Source organism: Gopherus flavomarginatus, chromosome 6, assembly GCF_025201925.1.
Source record: "Gopherus flavomarginatus isolate rGopFla2 chromosome 6, rGopFla2.mat.asm, whole genome shotgun sequence".
Taxonomy (NCBI): domain Eukaryota; kingdom Metazoa; phylum Chordata; order Testudines; family Testudinidae; genus Gopherus; species Gopherus flavomarginatus.
The window spans coordinates 57,246,902-57,264,777 of record NC_066622.1 but is presented as its reverse complement, the minus strand read 5'-3'; the positions used below and the strand labels follow the sequence as shown (position 1 = coordinate 57,264,777).

Here is a 17,876-nt window from a genome sequence, read left to right as displayed (position 1 = left end):
CCTACCTTCAGGGGCCCTACCCGTAGGGCCTCTAACCCTAGTTCCAGGGGCCCCACTCCTGGAACCCCTATCCCTAGCTCCATGGGCCCCATCTCTGGGGCTCCAAACCCTAGCTGCATGGGCCCTACCCCTGGGTCCCCTAACTCTAGCTTCAGGGGCCCTACCAGTGGGACCCCAACCCTAGTTCCATGGGTCCCACCCCTTGGACTCCTAACCCTTGCTCCAGAGGACCCATTGCTGGTGATCCAAACCCTTGCTCAAGGTGCCCTGCCCATGGGGCAGCTAACCCTAGCTCCAGGGGCCCCACCCCTAGACACCCGAACACTAGCTCCAGGCACCCCACCCCTGGGACCCCCAACCCTTGCTCCTATGGCCCCGTCCCTGGGGCTCGTAGCCCTAGCTCCAGGGTCCCTACATGTGGGAACCCTAACCCTAGCTCCAACGGCCCTTCCCGTGGGGCCCCTAACCCTAGCTCCAAGGTCCCTTCTCGTGGGACCCTTAACCCTATCTGCAGGCCCTGTACCCCTGGGTCCCCTAACCCTAGCTTCAGAGGCCCTACCCATGGGGCTTTTTATCCTAGGTCAAGGGGCCCTATGCATGGGTCCCCCAACCCTAGCTCAAGGGGCCCTATCTCTGGGGCCCCTAAACCTAGCTGCAGGGGCCCTGCCCGTTGGACCCCTTTGCCTAGCTCCAGGGTCCCTTGAAACACTTGGGAAAATGTGTTTGACTGTTCAGGCATTGGGAGCTCAGCTAAGAATGCAAATGCTTTTCAAAGACTGCGGGGACTGTGGGATCGCTGGAGTCCTCAGTCTCCCCTCCCTCCCTCCATGAACGTCCATTTGATTCTTTGGCTTTCCATTACGCTTGTCACGCAGCACTGTGCTGAGTCCCGGCTGTGGACTCTGTCTATCATAGCCTGGAGATTTTTTCAAATGCTTTGTCATTTCGTCTTCTGTAAGGGAGTTCTGATAGAACAGATTTGTCTCTCCATACAGCGATCAGATCCAGTACCTCCCAGATGGTCCACGCTGGAGCTCGTTTTGGGTTTGGGACTATATCGCCACCTGTGCTGATCAGAGCTCCATGCTGGGCAAACAGGAAATGAAATTCAAAATTCGCGGGGCTTTTCCTGTTTACCTGGCCAGTGCATCCGAGTTCAGATTGCTTTCCAAAGCGGTCACAAGGGTGCACTGTGGGATACCGCCCGGAGGCCAATACTATTGAATTGCTGCCACACTAACCCTAATCCAACATGGCAATACCGATTTCCGTGCTACTCCCCTCGTCGGGGAGGAGTACAGATATCGGTATTAAGAACCCTTTATATCAATATAAAGGGCTTCATTGTGCGGACGGGTGCAGGGTTAATTCGTTTTAATGCTGCTAAATTCGGTTTAAATGCGTAGTGTAGACGAGGCCTAAGAAAGCGGCTGTTTGACCTACAAACAACGACAAAGTAAAACCTGCAAGAGCAGCCTTTCAGTTCAGAGGCCTGATAATAAGATGTTACTAATAACTGATGAAAGAGTTACAAACGACTCAAAACCATACTCAGAACAAACCAAATGGGAACACAGTCAACACCATTTTTCTTCGCTGCTCTTCAACCACGATATTCTCCCCATAGGGAGGTCCATCGCTCCTGGGGGTTCAGTGCCACAGTAACAGGGTGATGTGTGCAAGGGATGGAGGAAGCTGCTATTCCATCTCCTTAGTCCAAAAATCAGTTTAATAGCTAGTCCTGAGATAGAGGAAGTATCAGTTATTAAAGTCATAAGAACTAATTTAACATTGTGATTCCAGCCAATGTTAAATTGATCTAACATTCAGGTTAATAGAAACATTTCTAGTCCTCTGCATAGAACGCTCAAATGATGCAAAAATAGCAAGTTTGCTTTAAAAAGTCATAAAAGGGATGTCATCCAGAATCTGACACTTGGTGAAACGTAAGTCTAGAACACACAACCAGTTTGGGGATTGTGCTCTGCTTCTTAACAATCTGCCCTGAGGTTGCCACTCACAGTCACAAGCTACTCCAGATGGCTGGGGCCCTCTCATGGATCAGTAACTGGTTAGCAGCTTGGAAAGAAAGAGTAGGACTAAATAGTCGTTTTTGCAGTGGAAAGGGGTAAATAAAAGGCTTCCAAAGTATGAGACGAGGCTACAGACTTTAGGGCTGGTCAGTTTAGACAAGACCGTAGAGCACCAGTTCTCAACCAGGTGTCTGCCAAAAGAAACCAGGCTTGACCCACATCCCCAAGCCACCAAGCCTACCTGCCTGCATTGAAGGGGGAGAGAAAGGGCACAACAAAAAATTGCAGCATCAATGCAGAAGAGAGAACTCTTCCCCTGCCATTATCAGTAAGGGTTGCCTCACAGCCACTGACTCCCTGAACAGAAATAGCAAAAGTCCAACCACAATTCTACTTCCTTTCCTCTACAAGAGATAATGGGTGGGAGCTGCTCTCTTGAGACTGTCCTGCTGCTGCCCAGGCACATGGCAGACAGAGCTTGGCCCGCAAGCCGAGGGTTTTGATCGCTTGAAGGCCCAGAGGGAAAAGAGACAAGTGCTTGTGTATTAGAGAATGGCATTGATCCATTGACCTCTGGGTTATGGGCCCAGCACGCGTCCGCTGCACCACTCTGCTGGCTCCTTACTCCCCCTGCCACCCAGCCACCTCTATCTGGATTAGTGCCTTACGAGCTCTCACGCTGGCAGGCATATGCGCCGGCTGCTAGGCAGCTGCCCTGGTCACAGGCTTTTACAGCTTCTACAGGGTAAAAAGGATCTATTTGGGGTTTGGACCCCATTGGGAGCTGGGTAGCTGAGTGCCGGAGACGGGAGTACTGCTTAAACTGTTTTCAATTAAGCCTTCAGCTCGTGGGGGATGAGGTTCAGCCTTTGATCCGTGTCTGCAGTAGGCAAGCGCCTCTGGCTCAATCGGCCCCCACCCTGCCCCCGCTGTATTAGCAGACTAAAACCTGGAGCAAAGCCACACGCCTTGCAAGGGAACAGGAGCCGGGATCTCAAACAAATGTCAACATTTTAGGAAGATGACGTTCAAAGAAGAAAAAGGTGTACGGTACAGCATTTAGGTGTAGAAGTTTCTAGTGATCAGGGAACAATGTACAGATTACCTAGGGGGTGCGAAGTTCGGTTTAAGATCGGGTGGCGTAAGGAATACAGAATCTGCAATAGCCCTGACTGGGGGTAAAAGGTTAACGTACAGACACTGAGTTAGGAGGGTATGTTGTCCATGTGAGGGCTACGTTCAGGTGTGGAGTTTAAGAAGCGGGTACGACAATGAGAATGGATTCACCCGCGTTTGGTGAGTTTTAACATTCAGTGTTTTTTAATCTTTGCCACAATCTAGTTTAAGCAGGGTCGGTATGAACTCTACCCTGCCATCTGTTGGTGATCTGTTGTAAAGGCCTTTTGGGGCTGATGTCATTTGCATGGTTACACCCACCCCAGATTGCATGAGGGGAGTGCTTGTCCAAATGGTCATTTCAGCTGCTGTGGGATCCCCCATCTCTTTGTTATTGGGGCAGGAGTAATCAAGTGTATTTTCCTGTTTAGTTTGGATCAAGGAGAGAGTAACTGTACCTGGCATTTGAGGCCTGAGAGCTTGCCCCTCGCCTGGAAAGGACTCATCATTAAGGGGTATGGGTTCCAAACCGCCCCCCTGCCCCCAAGTGTGTGGGAAGTAGAAATAGATGTTTGTTCTTGGTCTGATTGATTTTGTGTCTGGTGTCTAAAGACAGAGGTATTTTTGAATATCTTTAGAATTGTTGTTAGTACTGAAGTTTCTCATCTTAAAGTTATGCTATTAGATTTTTTCTACAGTATATTTTGGTGCTGAAAGGTAAAAGGTTGCTCTGTGTGTGCTGTTATGGAATGAAGTAACAAAGGTTGGTTGCAGAGAGGATGCATGTGCCACAAAAGTTGTGCCTGTCCCACCCCAGCTGTGGTCCCAGAGTCCAGAATTTGCATAAACTCACCCCCTTACCTGTGACTAACAAGCTTGCCCTGCTAACTCTTCCAGCAAAACAGGCCAAAGAAAGTGTATGCAAGCCCTGTACTGCAGCCCCAGTACTATTTTCGGTTCCTTCCCACAGATTTTTCACTCCGCACCAGTCCAGTTCCTTGCTGTTGCTTGTCCAACCACTGCATGCATGTGCTAGACCGGACCCTGAGCTGATTCCTGACTGTGGTGCTCCATACAGCCTGGCTTGTCTGTGTCTCTGTGGTGCAATGGGTCAGCACGTTTGGCTCTTAACTGAAAGGATGGTGGTTCAAGCCCACCCAGGGACAGTGATAAGCCTGTGCTACTTCCTTGCTTTCCTGCGGGCAGGGCCGGCTTTAGGCCAATTCAACCAATTCCCCTGAATCGGGCCCTGCTGGTGCACTGTACTAGGGTGACCCAGCTTCCCCAGGGGGCAATTTAAAGGGCCTGGAGCTCCCAGCAGGGACTGGAGCCTCAGGCTGTTTAAATTGCCACCAGAGCCCCACTGCTGGAGACTTGGGGGCTATTTAGAAAGTCTGGGGCTCCCCTTGCTTCTACTGCCCCGGCCCTTTAAACAGCTCCCGGAGCCCCGCCACTTCCCCAGGGCTCCCGCGGCTATTGAAAGGGCTGGGGCGGTGGAAGCAGGGAAGCCCCAGGCCCTTTAAATAGCCCCCGAGCCCTGCGCTGCTGCTGCTACCTTGGTGGAGGAGGGGGCACTTACCGTACAGGGTAGGCTGTACTCCCTGTACCCGCAACCCTGCCACAGCCAGCCCCTGCTGCACCCCCTGCCCTGCCTGCACCAGCCCCGCACCCCGTGCCCTGTCTCCAGTCAACCCTTGCCACACTCCCCTGCCTGAAGCCAACCAGCCCACTCCACCCCACATCCCCCTGCCTGCTGCCAGCCCCTGTCAGCAGCCAGTCCCACACACCCTGCCCTGCCTGCAGCCAGCCCATTTGCAGCCAATCCTGCACCCCCTGTCCTGTCTGCAGCCAGCCCCGCACGCCTTGCCCTGCTTGCAGCCAGACCCTACCTCCAGTCAGCCCCTGCCCTGCTTCCAGCCAGCCCCATGTCCACTGGTGCCCTGCAGTTCCCAGGGCAGTAACCCTGCACACATGCTGCAATGAGAGGGGCAGTGAACAGCTGTGACCCACACATGTGCACACCTTAGGGTGACCAGACAGCAAGTGTGAAAAATTGGAACAGGGTGGGGGGTAATAGGATCCTATATAAGCAAAAGACCCCCCAAATCGGGACTGTCTCTATAAAATCGGGACATCTGGTCACCCTAGCACACCCCCAGGGAGTGGCGGGGACCCACACATGTGAAACGGAGCTCATTTCTAGTTCAAGCCCATCTTTTTAAAAAAGAATTTTAGGTAGGGTTAACATACATCCGTATTTTCCTGGACATGTCCAGCTTTTTGTTTCTTAAATAGACCATCTGGGAGAAATTTTTAAAAATATGGATGTATGGTAACCCTATTGGTACAAAAAATACATACTGTGGCACATCCCTTAAATCAGAACTTTTTACAGGGAACCGGCTGCTAAGAAATGAAAGGCTTTTATTTACATGATTTTTTTTTTAGTCATCCCTGCCGGGGCCCCGCCGAATATGTTCGAATTGGGCCCCGCACTTCCTAAAGCTGGTCCTGCCTGCGGGGAGCCTCAAAGGTCCCATTTTGCTGCCTCTTGGCCTCAGTGCGTTCAGCTAGTGGCCCGAAAACCGGGCTGGATGTCATTCAGAAACCCATCTCCCAGCAGCTGTTCCAGAGGCTCAGGTTTAATCCTCAAGGCCGAGCACAAAAACTTTCAGCCAGGAACATTTCGCTCTCTCCCCGCCTCCGCTCAAGTGGCAAAGGAGAAGCAGACGAGACACGCCGGCTCAAAGACGCCTCCCTCCCACTTCCCTGTAGGCTGTGCAAAGCTCTTGGCCTGCCTCACGCCTTGTCAGGAAAGCGCGGCCATGCTACTCACGCCTGAGACACGTCCGCAGCCTGGCCTGCCCTGGCTGACGGTGTGCAGAGCCACGCCAGTCAATGGCAGTTTGAGTCAGGAGCCTAGGCTCTTTCCCCTGACAGCCACACACACAGCACTGCCTGGTGTCCTGAGAGCCTCCTTCCTGTTCTCCCGCAGCACACGCTGCCTGCCAGTGTGGGTGGGAAAAGGGGACCAGGAAGTACTGCAGCCTCATTCCAGGACAGGAGGCACTCGCCATACCCAGGCCTGCCTCTTGCCTTCAGTCCAGGTAGCCTCATGGCCTAGGCTCTTGGTGCTGTGCTGGTCACTGCCTTGCTGGAAGGCCCTGAGGGAAAAGAAGCAAGCACACATGTAGCAGAGGATGGCTTTGATCCATTAATCTCTGGGTTATGGGACGCGTCCTGGGCTCATAACCCAGAGGTCAATGGATCAAAGCCATTCTCTGATACACGAGCACTTGTCTCTTTTCCCTCTGGGCCTTCAAGCGATCAAAACCCTCGGCTTGCGGGCCAAGCTCTGTCTGCCATGTGCCTGGGCAGCAGCAGGACAGTCTCAAGAGAGCAGCTCCCACCCATTATCTCTTGTAGAGGAAAGGAAGTAGAATTGTGGTTGGACTTTTGCTATTTCTGTTCAGGGAGTCAGTGGCTGTGAGGCAACCCTTACTGATAATGGCAGGGGAAGAGTTCTCTCTTCTGCATTGATGCTGCAATTTTTTGTTGTGCCCTTTCTCTCCCCCTTCAATGCAGGCAGGTAGGCTTGGTGGCTTGGGGATGTGGGTCAAGCCTGGTTTCTTTTGGCAGACACCTGGTTGAGAACTGGTGCTCTACGGTCTTGTCTAAACTGACCAGCCCTAATGTCTGTAGCCTCGTCTCATACTTTGGAAGCCTTTTATTTACCCCTTTCCACTGCAAAAACGACTATTTAGTCCTACTCTTTCTTTCCAAGCTGCTAACCAGTTACTGATCCATGAGAGGGCCCCAGCCATCTGGAGTAGCTTGTGACTGTGAGTGGCAACCTCAGGGCAGATTGTTAAGAAGCAGAGCACAATCCCCAAACTGGTTGTGTGTTCTAGACTTACGTTTCACCAAGTGTCAGATTCTGGATGACACCCCTTTTATGACTTTTTAAAGCAAACTTGCTATTTTTGCATCATTTGAGCGTTCTATGCAGAGGACTAGAAATGTTTCTATTAACCTGAATGTTAGATCATTTTAACATTGGCTGGAATCACAATGTTAAATTAGTTCTTATGACTTTAATAACTGATACTTCCTCTATCTCAGGACTAGCTATTAAACTGATTTTTGGACTAGGGAGATGGAATAGCAGCTTCCTCCATCCCTTGCACACATCACCCTGTTACTGTGGCACTGAACCCCCAGGAGCGATGGACCTCCCTATGGGGAGAATATCGTGGTTGAAGAGCAGCGAAGAAAAATGGTGTTGTCTGTGTTCCCATTTGGTTTGTTCTGAGTATGGTTTTGTGTCGTTTGTAACTCTTTCATCAGTTATTAGTAACATCTTATTATCAGGCCTCTGAACTGAAAGGCTGCTCTTGCAGGTTTTACTTTGTCGTTGTTTGTAGGTCAAACTGCCGCTTTCTTAGGCCTCGTCTACACTACGCATTTAAACCGAATTTAGCAGCATTAAAACGAATTAACCCTGCACCCGTCAGCACAATGAAGCCCTTTATATTGATATAAAGGGTTCTTAATACCGATATCTGTACTCCTCCCCGACGAGGGGAGTAGCACGGAAATCGGTATTGCCATGTTGGATTAGGGTTAGTGTGGCCGCAATTCAATAGTATTGGCCTCCGGGCGGTATCCCACAGTGCACCCTTGTGACCGCTCTGGAAAGCAATCTGAACTCGGATGCACTGGCCAGGTAAACAGGAAAAGCCCCGCGAATTTTGAATTTCATTTCCTGTTTGCCCAGCATGGAGCTCTGATCAGCACAGGTGGTGATGCAGTCCCAAACCCAAAACGAGCTCCAGCGTGGACCATCTGGGAGGTACTGGATCTGATCGCTGTATGGAGAAACAAATCTGTTTTATCAGAGCTCCGTTACAGAAGACGAAATGACAAAGCATTTGAAAAAATCTCCAGGCTATGATAGACAGAGTCCACAGCCGGGACTCAGCACAGTGCTGCGTGACAAGCGTAATGGAAAGCCAAAGAATCAAATGGACGTTCATGGAGGGAGGGAGGGGAGACTGAGGACTCCAGCGATCCCACAGTCCCCGCAGTCTTTGAAAAGCATTTGCATTCTTAGCTGAGCTCCCAATGCCTGAACAGTCAAACACATTTTCCCAAGTGTTTCAAGGGACCCTGGAGCTAGGCAAAGGGGTCCAACGGGCAGAACCCCTGCAGCTAGGTTTAGGGGCCCCAGAGATAGGGCCCCTTGAGCTAGGGTTGGGGGACCCATGCATAGGGCCCCTTGACCTAGGATAAAAATCCCCATGGGTAGGGCCTCTGAAGCTAGGGTTAGGGGACCCAGGGGCACAGGGCCTGCAGATAGGGTTAAGGGTCCCACGAGAAGGGACCTTGGAGCTAGGGTTAGGGGCCCCACGGGAAGGGCCGTTGGAGCTAGGGTTAGGGTTCCCACATGTAGGGACCCTGGAGCTAGGGCTAGGAGCCCCAGGGACGGGGCCACAGGAGCAAGGGTTGGGGGTCCCAGGGGTGGGGTGCCTGGAGCTAGTGTTCGAGTGTCTAGGGGTGGGGCCCCTGGAGCTAGGGTTAGCTGCCCCATGGGCAGGGCACCTTGAGCAAGGGTTTGGATCCCCAGCAATGGGGCCTCTGGAGCAAGGGTTAGGAGTCCAAGGGGTGGGACCCATGGAACTAGGGTTAGGGGTCCCACTGGTAGGGCCCCTGAAGCTAGAGTTAGGGGACCCAGGGGTAGGGCCCATGCAGCTAAGGTTTGGAGCCCCAGAGATGGGGCCCATGGAGCTAGGGATAGGGGTTCCAGGAGTGGGGCCCCTGGAACTAGGGTTAGAGGCCCTACGGGTAGGGCCCCTGAAGGTAGGGTTAGGCACCCCAGGGGTAAGGCCCCTGGAGCTAAGATTAGGGGTCCCACGGGTAGGTCCCCTGGAGCTAGGATTATGGGTCAAATGAGCACGAAGCCAGGAGATAAGGTTAGAGCTCCCACAGGTAGGACCTCAGGAGCTAGGGTTAGGGGCCCCACGGATAGGGCCCCTGGAGCTTGGGTTAGGGATCCTAAGGGAAGAGCCTCTGGAGCTAGGGTTAGGTGCCCCATGGGCAGGAGCCCAGGAGCTAGATTTAGGGGACCCAAGGATGGGGCTCCTGGAGCTAGGGTTAAGGTCCCCACGGGTAGGGCCCATGGAGCTAAGGCTTGGGGCCCCATGGGGAGGTCCCATAGAGCTAGGATTAGGGTCCCCACGGGTAGGGCCCCTGGAGATAGGGTCAGGGGCCCCAGGAATAGAGCCCCTGGAGCTAGTGTCAGGGACTCTAACCCCCAGATGGCAAAGTTAGTTGTCTGACCGCGAGAGAGACAGGCAACACCAGCAAGGTCCGATCAAAAGCTCTTTATTGACAAGTGCACGCATCAATATAGAGCAGCTCGTCTCCCGAGACAACCAGCCCGCTCTTTAAATCTTAGTATAAGCCTATATAGACAGTTCTGTCGTGTCATAAATTATTCACTGGAGCAACCCGCTCCCTTCTTTTAACAACTAGAAACTAGACACCTTTAGTATTCATACATACCTGAAGTTAGAAATGTAGGGGAGTTAAAAACAAACAACGAACAAAACCAGGGAGTGAAAACAAGGAGGCTGGGAAACTAGGGCTCTTATCAGTTCTTCGAAGGAGCTGCCCTAACACAGCACATCTGGTACTATACTAGGAATGCAGCTTCTCGCTTATCTCACTTTTTCCCAGCACTTGTGAGACATGCTGCTGCTTCTCAGTGTTTTCCACTCAGGAACTACCCAAAAACCTCTGTTAGCCTGACTTTGGTCAGGTTGGCATACCTGGTTTTGTCTGCAATATCTTTATTCAGGCCTAACACTAGGGATAGGGGCCCCACGAGTACGGTTCCTGGAGCTAGGACTGGGGGCCCAAGGGGTATGCCCCCTGGAGCTAGGGATAGGGGTCACAAAAGTAGGGCCTTTGGAGCTAGGGTTAGGGGCCCAACGGGTGGGGTCCCTGAAGCTAGGGATAGGAGATCCATGGGTAGGGCCCCTGGAACTAGGGTTAAGGGCCCCAGGGATGGGGCCTCTGAAGCTAGGGTAAAGGGTCCCAGGGGTGGGGCGCCTGGAGATAGGTTTAGGGGCCCGACGGGTATAGCCCCTGCAGCTAGGGTTAGGGGCCCCAATGGTAGGGCCCCTGGAGCTAGGTTTGGGGGCCCCACGGGTAAGGACTCTGTAGCTAGGGTTAGATCCCCATGGGTTGGGCCCCTGGAGCTACGGTTAGAAGCCATAGGGATGGAGCCCTTGGAGCTAGGGTTAGGGGTACTGGGGGTCAGGCCCCTGGAGCTAGGGTTAGGGGGCCACGCATATGGCATCTGGAGCTAGGGTTAGGGGACACAGGGGTAAGGCCCCTATAGCTAGGGTTAGTGGTCGCATGGGTAGGGCCTCTGGAGCTAGGGTTAGGGGCCCCACAGGAAGGGACCCTAGAGTTTGGGTTAGGGGCCCCAGGGCTGGGGCTCATGGTGCTAGGGTTAGGGGTCCTAGGGGTGGGCCCTGGACCTAGGGATAGGGGTCCTAGTGCTGGGGTGCCTGGAGTTACGGTTAGGGGCCCCAGGGGTAGAGCCCATGGACCTAGGGTTAGGGGTCCCACGGGTTGGGACCCTGGAGCTAGGGACAGGGACCCCATGGGTAGGGCCCCTGGAAATTGAGTTAGTGGTTCCATGCGTAGAGCCCCTGTAGCTAGAGTTAGCGGGCGCATGGCTAAGGCCCTTGGAGATAGGATTTGGGGCCCCAGGGACTTGGCCCTTGAGCTAGGGTTAGTGTTCGCGTGGGTGGGGCCCCTGGAGCTAGTGTTTGGGTTTCCAGGGGGGTGGGGTCTATGGAGCTAGGGCTAAGGACCCCATGGGTAGGGCCTCTTTAGCTAAGGTAAGGGCCTTACGGGCAGGGTGCCTGGAGCAAGCGTTAGGGGGCCCACGGGTAGGGCCCTTGGAATTAGGGTTAGGAGCCCCAGGTATGGGGCCCCTGGAGCTAGGGTTAGGGGATGCAGGGGTGGGGTCCCTGGAGCTTGGGTTAGGGGCCCCACGGAGAGGGCCCCTGTAGATAGGGGTAGTGGCGCAAGGGGTAGGGCCCCTGGATCTTTGGTAACGGACCCAAGGGGTAGGGCTCCAGAAGCTAAGGTTAGGGGTCCCATAGGCAGGGCCATTGGAACTAGGATTATGATTCCCACATGTAGGGCCCCTGGAGCTAGGGTTAGGGTTCCCAGGGGTGGGGCCTCTGGACCTAGTGTTAGGGGCACCACGAGGACGGCCCCTGGAGCTAGGGTAAGGTCCCACGGGTAGAGCCCTTGGAGCTAGGGTTAGGGGAACCACGGGTAGGGCCCCTGGAGCTAGGGGAAGAAGCCCCACGAGTAGGGCCCCTAGAGCTGGGTTAGGGAAACCAGGGATGGGGCCCCTGGAGGTAGGGTTAGGGCCCCAAGGGTTAGAGCCCTGGAGTTTCCATTAGGGGTCCCATGGGTAGGATCCCTGGAGCTAGGGTTAGGAGCCCTAGGAGTAGATCCTCTGGAGCTGGGGATATGAGCCTCAGTGGTAGGGCCCCTGGAGCTAGGGTTAGGGGTCTCACGGGTAAGGCCTCTGGAACTAGGGTTAGGGGCCCACAGGTAGGAGCCCTGCAGTTAGGGTTAGGGGTCCCACTGGTAGGGCCCCTGGAGCGAGGGTTAGGGGCCCCACGGGTTGGGCCCCTGGAGCTAGAGTTAGGGGCCCCAGTGGTAGGGCCCCCGGAGCAAGTGTTAGAGACCTTACGGTTAGGGCCCCTGGAGCTAGGGTTAGGGGCCTCACGGGTAGGGTCTAAGGAGTTAGGGTTAGCGGCCCACTGGGTAGGGCCCCGGGAGCTAGGGTTAGGATCCCAATGGGTAGGGCCCCTGGAGCTATAGTTTGGGGCCCTACGAGCAGGGTCCCTAAAGCTAGGGTTAGGGGCCCCAGGGATGGGGCACCTGCAGCTAGGTTTAGGGGCCCCACGGGTATGGTCCCTGAAGCTAAGGTTATGGGCTCCAGGAGTAGGGCCCCTGGAGCTAGGGTGAGGTTTCCCAAGGGTAAAGCCCCTGGAGTTAGAGATAGGGGCCCCATGGGTAGAGTCCCTGGAGCTACGGTTAGGGACCCCACGGGTAGGGCCCCTGGAGCTAGGTTTAGGGGCCCCACGGGTATAGTCCCTGGAGCTAGGGTTAGGGACCCAATGGTAGGGCCCATGGAACTAGGTTTCGGGGTCCCACGGGTAAGGACTCTGTAGCTAGGGTTAGGGGTCCCATGGCCTGGGCCCATGAAGCTACCGTTAGAGGCTGCAGGGATGAGGCCCTTGGAGTTAGGGTTAGGGGTACCAGGGGTCGGGTCCCTGGAGCTAGGGTTAGGGGCCCACGCGTATGGCATCTGGAGCTAGGGTTAGGGGCCCCACAGGTAGGGACCCTGGACTCTGGGTGAGGGGCCCCAGGGGTGGGGCTCATGGTGCTAGGTTTAGGGGTCCTAGGGTTTGGCCCCTGGAGCTAGGGTTAGCGATCTTATTGGTGGGGAGCCTGGAGCTAGGGTGAGGTGCCCTATGGTTAGGTCACCTGGATCTAAGTTTAGGGGTCCAATGGGTAGTGCGTCTGGATCTAGGGTTAGGGGCCCCATGGGTAGCGCACCTGCAGCTAGGGTTATGGGCCCCACGGGTAGGGCCCCTGGAGCTAGGTTTGGGGGTCCCACGGGTAAGGACTCTGTAGCTAGGGTTAGATCCCCATGGGTTGGGCCACTGGAGCTAGGTAGGGCCTCTGGAAATTAGGTTAGTGGTTCCATGCGTAGAGCCCCTGTAGCTAGCGTTAGGGGGCGCATGGCTAAGGCCCTTGGAGATAGGATTTGGGGCCCCAGGGACTTGGGTTAGATCCCCTGGAGTTTCCATTAGGGGTCCCAGGGGTAGGATCCTTGGAGCTAGGGTAAGGAGCCCTAGGAGTAGATCCTCTGGAGCTGGGGATATGAGCCTCAGTGGTAGGGCCCCTGGAGCTAGGGTTAGGGGTCTCACGGGTAAGACCTCTGGAACTAGGGTTATGGGCTCACAGGTAGGGGCCCTGAAGTTAGGGTTAGGGGTCCCACTGGTAGGGCCCCTGGAGCGAGGGTTAGGGGCCCCACGGGTTGGGCCCCTGGAGCTAGAGTTAGGGGCACCAGGGAAGGAGTCCCTGGAGCTAGGGTTAGGGGCCCCAGTGGTAGGACACCCGGAGCAATTGTTAGAGACCTTACGGTTAGGGCCCCTGGAGCTAGGGTTAGGGGCCTCACAGGTAGGGTCTAAGGAGTTAGGGTTAGCAGCCCAATGGGTAGGGCCCCGGTAGCTAGGGTTAGGGGCCCCAGGGGTAGAGCCCTATAGCTGGGTTGAGAGGTTTATTTAAAATAGACATATATCTTTTAAGATCTGCTTCAGAAATGCTAATGTTGATATAAGCAAAAGTCTTCGTAGTGTTCCCCTGGTCATCTTTCCTGATAACAATTTCCGCATCTGTAACATTTCCAAACTTGCTGAATCTTTCCTGCAGTTCAACCTCAGATACTGTATGGCCAAGTCCTCCAACATATAAACGTTTTAAAACTTGTTTTTTCTCCATAATAAAAAGTCAGACTGTTTCATTTAGGATGTATGTTTTATCCTTCGCACATGTCCAGCCAGGAAAGGGTAGGGCCTCTGGAGCTAGGGTTAGGATCCCAATGGGTAGGGCCCCTGGAGCTATAGTTTGGGGCCCTACGAGCAGGGTCCCTAAAGCTAGGGTTAGGGGCCCTAGGGATGGGGCACCTGGAGCTAAGTTTAGGGGCACCATGGGTATGACCCCTGCAGCTAGGGTTAGGGCCCTAAGCGGTAGGACCCCTGGAGTTTGGGTTAGGGGTCCCACGTGAAGGGCCTCTGGAGATAGCGTTAGTGGCCTGACTGGTAGGGCCCCTGCAGCTAAGGATAGGGGCCCCAGGTTGAAGGGCCCCTGCACTTAGGGATAGGGGCCCTACGGGTAAGGCCCCTGGAGTTATGGTTAGGGGCCGCACAGTTAGGGCCTCTGGAGCTATGGTTAGGGGCTTCACGTGTAAGGCCCCTGGAGCTAGGTTTACGGGCCCCATGGGTAGGGCCCCTGGAGCTAGGGTTAGTGGCCCCAGGTATGGGGCACTTGGAGTTACTGTTAGGGGCTCCACGAATGGGACCCCTGGATTTAGGATTAGGGACCCCATGGGTATGGCCCCTGGAGCTAGCGTTAGGGGCCCCAGGGGTAGTGCACCTGGAGCTAGTGTTAGGGGCCCCACGTGTAGGGCTTCTGGAGCTATGGTTTGGGACCCCTTGGGCAGTGTCCTTATAGCTAGGGTTAGGTGCCCCAGGGATATGGCCCATGGAGCAAAGGTTAGGGGTCCCAGGGGTGGGGCCCCTGGAGCTAGGGTTAGAGATCTCACGCTTAAGGCCTCTGGAGCTAGGATTAGGGGCCCACTCGTAGGGCCCCTGAAACAAGGGCTATGGGCCCCACGGGTTGGGCACCTGGAGCTATTGTTCGGGGCCCCAGGGATGGAGCCTCTGGAGCTCGGGTTAGGGGCCCATGGGTATGGCAACTGGAGCTAGAGTAAGGGGCACAGGGGTAGGGCCCCAGGAGCCAGGGTTAGGGGCCCCACGGGTAGGGACCCTGGTGGAGTAGGGACTATCTGTGTGGGAGATGGGAGAGCAGGGAGTGACGTAAGGTGAGGGACAGGACCTAAGCCTGTAACTCGAGCTAGGCAGCGGGGAGGGGTCAGCACCTTTGCCCGTGAAGCTGGACACAGGAAGGGGCCAGCTGGAGGGAGTTAGTTCAGTTTTGGTTTGGAGCTGGGTTATTGGAATTCAGGGATTCCCAAACTGGGAACTAAGCTTTCTGAACCCCCAGAAGGACTCGATCGAGAGGTCCTGGTTGTGCCCAAAAGCTCTGCTGTATCCTTCGTTCCTGTTGGCCAAAAAAACCTTTTGTTTTACTGGCCGGCTGAGTCACTATGTGTCCCAGGAAGAGGGGTGCAGCACCGGATTCCCCCACACTCCGTGACATAAATATCTGTGGCCCCCACTAACCCCCTAAGCCCCTCTGGGACCCCTGCAGCCTGGACGTAGGTACCTGTGCCCCCCACGAACCCCCTAAGCCTCCCAGGGACCCCTTCAGCCTGCATGTAGGTGGAACCCTTCTGCCAGGCTGAATTGATAGCAGCAAGGACTGGGTTCAATACATAGGGGTCCCTTCCCTACTACGTAATGCAAACCAGCTCGAGCCCCCACCCAGTGACATGGGAAAATTTTACATACGCACCCCTAGGTGCCTCAAAGAGGCGATACTTCCCCTCTCGCAAGCACAGAGTCTGGGTGTAGCAGAAAATGTTTAATAACCTGAGATAAACAACATAGCATTAAATTGGGAAAACACCTCAATTAGGCCGTGTCCTTTTCCCTGGGCTCTTGAGTCTAGCAATCCCCAAATCACCCCAAGACTCCAAAGTCCAATACCTCAAATGTTTCAAGAGTCCAGCAACCCCAAAATCACCCACAGTTGCGCAACCCCAGAGTTCAAGAGTCTATCTGCAGGGTTTTTCCCCCTGCCAGCCTGGGTAGAAAGGAGCACTTTATGTGGTCCACTGCTTACTGCCCTGCCTTTCTGTGGGATTCTGCTTTCGCCTTCCCCATGAACTGCTGAGCTCGGTCCACCAGCTACTCTGTTCTACCAGCCGACCGGTGATCTGCCGTAGCTGTCCTAAAAAACTACTCAGCTCACCTCACTCCGTGGGCTATTCCAACCATCCCACAAACTGCATTTCTCTGTCAGCTGCTCTGCTCCACAACATAACTTCAGACTCTCTTACTGGCTAATAAAACTCTTTAGTGATATTAGCTCAAGAACCCAAAACTTCAATTGTTAAAAGAATCTAATTTCAGCTTTATTCTTCAACTGCTAAAAAACAAAAAAGAACAATTCATGTTTTTGGTTCACCCAAGGAGCTCACTCCCTTGTCTAGCGAGTGCCACTCAAGTGATGGTGAGAATCCCTGTCTCAAAGCAGTTTCACAGTTCCTCATCCACACAATCAGGGTGACAACACTCCACATCTCATGCCCCAACAACAAATAAACCAGGGATACCACAGCTGCCAAAGCAGCCATCCCAGGCTGTCCTTGCCATGTCAGGAGGGGTGGGTGTGCCTATGCAAACACGATCAGTCCCTGAAATTCTTTTCTACACTCTCCATAATTCACCACCAGATGTCAAGGTAGAGTTCATCCTGCTTCTGCTTACATAGGTATCTGTGCTCCCCACAGCCCCCTAATCCCACCGGGACCCATCTAGCCTGGATAAAGGTATCTGTGCTCCCCACAAACCTCTAAGCCCCCCAGGGAACCCGCAAGCCCAGATGTAGGCATCTGTACGCCCCACAAACCCCCTAATACCCACAGGACCCCTCCAGCCTGTAGGTAGGTATCTGTGACCCCCAAAGCCACACAAAGACCCTCAGGACCCCTACAGCATGGATGTTTGTATCTGTGACCCCCACAAAGCGCCTAAGCTACCCAGGGACCCCTACAATCAGGATGTAGGTATCTGTTCCCCCCAAAACACCTAAACCTCCCCGAGACCCCTCCAGCCTAGACATAGGTATCTCAGACCCCACAACCCTCCTAAGACCCCCGAAACCCCTCCAGCCTAGACGCAGGTATCTGTGCCCCTCACAAACCCCCTAGGCCACGATGGGACCCCTCCAGCCTCGACATAGTTATCTGAGCTCCTCCCACCCCCCCTAAGTCCCCCAGGACCCCTCTTGCCTGGATGAAGGTATCTGTGCCCCCCACAAACCCCTAAGCCCCACCAACATCCCTATAGCCTGGAAGTAGGTATCTGTGCACCCTCACAAACCCACTGATCCTCCCAGCGACCCTAAAGCATGGACATAGGTATCTGTACCCCAAAATGCCCCAAAGCAACCCTGGAACCCCTACAGCCTCGAAATAGGTATCTGTGCCCCCCCACAACTCTCAAATACCCCCACAACCCCTCCAGCCTGGAAGTAGATATTTGTGACCTCCAGGAACCCCCTAAGCCCTCACCAGGGCTTCTCCAGCCTGGACATAGGTATCTCTGCCTACCACAAGCCCCCTAAGACCCATAGGTCCCCCACCAGCCTGGTTGTAGCTATGTGTATGCCACACAAACCCCTAAGCTCCCCAGGGCCCCCTCCAACCAGGACATAGGTATCTGCACAACCACAACTCTTTAAGTCCCCCAGGGATCCCTCCAGACCATACATAGGTTTCTGTGCCCCTCACCAACTCCCTAAACCCCCAGGGACCACTACAGCTTGGACGTATGTGTCTGTGCTCACCACAACCCCCTAAGCCATCCAGGGACCTCTCCAGCCCGGATGTAGATATTTGTGTCCCCTATGAAGTCCCTAATCCCCACCGGAATCCCTCCAGCCTAGACGTAGCTATCTGTGCCCCTCACTACCCCTAAGCCCCAGCAGGGATCTCTACAGCCTCTACGTAGGTGTGATGATCTGTGCATTACCCTGCGTGGCCACAGGGTGTCACTGTTGCTCCATGCAGGAAATGCTCTGTGCATTACCCTGCGTGGCCACAGGGTGTCACTGTTGCTCCATGTGGGAAATGTTCTGGGCATTAACCTGCATGGCCACAAGGTGTCACTGTTGCTCCATGAGGGAAATGCTCTGGGCATTACTGTGATGGAGTAG

The 17,876-nt window shown here is 54.5% G+C and overlaps 1 protein-coding gene and 1 non-coding gene across 2 annotated transcripts in view; one reads left to right on the top strand and one right to left on the bottom strand.

Annotated features, from left to right (window-relative positions):
* LOC127054291 (zinc finger protein 560-like) overlaps positions 1-17,876 on the bottom strand; it is a 228,436-nt gene that overhangs the window by 124,134 nt on the left and 86,426 nt on the right. The window lies entirely within an intron of this gene.
* On the top strand, positions 4,242-4,315 carry TRNAK-CUU (transfer RNA lysine (anticodon CUU)). Its single transcript has one exon. It is a non-coding gene; the product is annotated as a tRNA-Lys (tRNA).